This window comes from Piliocolobus tephrosceles, unplaced genomic scaffold (assembly GCF_002776525.5).
Source record: "Piliocolobus tephrosceles isolate RC106 unplaced genomic scaffold, ASM277652v3 unscaffolded_25198, whole genome shotgun sequence".
NCBI lineage: Eukaryota > Metazoa > Chordata > Mammalia > Primates > Cercopithecidae > Piliocolobus > Piliocolobus tephrosceles.
The window spans coordinates 1-1302 of NW_022307863.1; the positions used below are offsets into that span (position 1 = coordinate 1).

Sequence of the window (1302 nt, forward strand, 5' to 3'; positions counted from 1 at the left end):
ATGTACTCTCTATTATGTACCAAATTATATGAACGTTATATATTACATGTACAAAAAAAAAAGTTATAAAAAAAAAAATTAAAGTTCTTCACTTTTCGGGCTTTTCTTTTTATAATTTTTCAATATTACTTCATAATATATTTTACCTAAATTGTTAATTGATATGCCTATGCGCCTAAGTTTATAATATAAAAGTGAAACGAATTAAAACGACTAAATTGTATATGTAAAAAAAAAAGAAAAAATAAAATGATATAAAAAACACACATATAAAACATAAAAAAAAAAAAAGACTTTTTTTTTTTTTTAACCTTAGTTCGCCTGTACACATCCCTCGTAAACCTTTATTTAAATCAGGGACGTTGTATTTTCCGACCTTCAACAATTTTTGTAAAAATTTGAGTAAATAGACAAATCAACATATGTATATATATACATATATATATGTATTATGTGTGTGTGTTTATTTATACATGAAATTTAAGAAATAAATAAGAGGTGTTAGCAATTAATATAAATAATATAAGGGTAGGTAAATAAAAAATAAAAGAGTAAAGCAAAAAATAATACAAATTAAAAGGATATAATTTTTAATTTTTTTAAGTTTAAATTGTGTAGATTAATTTACTATAAACTTCTGATTAGCATATCCAAATTCGAAATCCTGAAAAATTGAAAAGAAATTTATAACTGAATGTACAAAAGGGTTGAAAACAAAGTATAAAGGGGATTTTATATATATATATATATATATATACACGCACGTACATATAAGAGTGTGTTTTACTATTACTGATGATAAACTAGGCATGAGTTTCACTCCTGGAGCTGCAATAAATAATTGTTACCATGTAAAATAAATATAAAAAATTGATAAATTAAAAATTATTATTATTTTATTTTTATTTTTTATATAAATAAGTATTACACAGTAATAAAATTGTTTTTAATAAACAAATTATTTAATATGTATTTAAATATTATATGTAGAAGCTCTTACAAAATGCCCTGATGTCAATTTCTGCTTCATCTTCAAATTCTAAACCACAATTTTCAGAAGATTGTTTTAATATGCGAACACTAAATTGGTTTTTTAGTTCATACTCATTAAGCTCTACATGCGTTTCTTTATTACAATTTACAGCACTTAAACTTAAGCAGTGATAGAATAAAAAAAAAAAAAAAAAATTTTCATTGTTCTATGTATATATACATATACATATATATACATATGTTTATGTGCATACATTTACCATATTTTTAATTATTAACGTATATACATATATATATATATATATATAT

General features: G+C 21.0%; 1 long non-coding RNA gene across 1 annotated transcript; it reads right to left on the bottom strand.

Annotated features, from left to right (window-relative positions):
• Nucleotides 1-50: 50 nt before the first annotated feature.
• On the bottom strand, nucleotides 51-1188 carry LOC111529899. The gene is made up of 5 exons (XR_003307904.2): nucleotides 1001-1188; nucleotides 794-828; nucleotides 629-664; nucleotides 312-376; nucleotides 51-175 (listed from the first exon to the last, which is right to left on the bottom strand). It is a non-coding gene; the product is annotated as an uncharacterized LOC111529899 (long non-coding RNA).
• Between the last annotated feature and the right edge of the window lie 114 nt (nucleotides 1189-1302).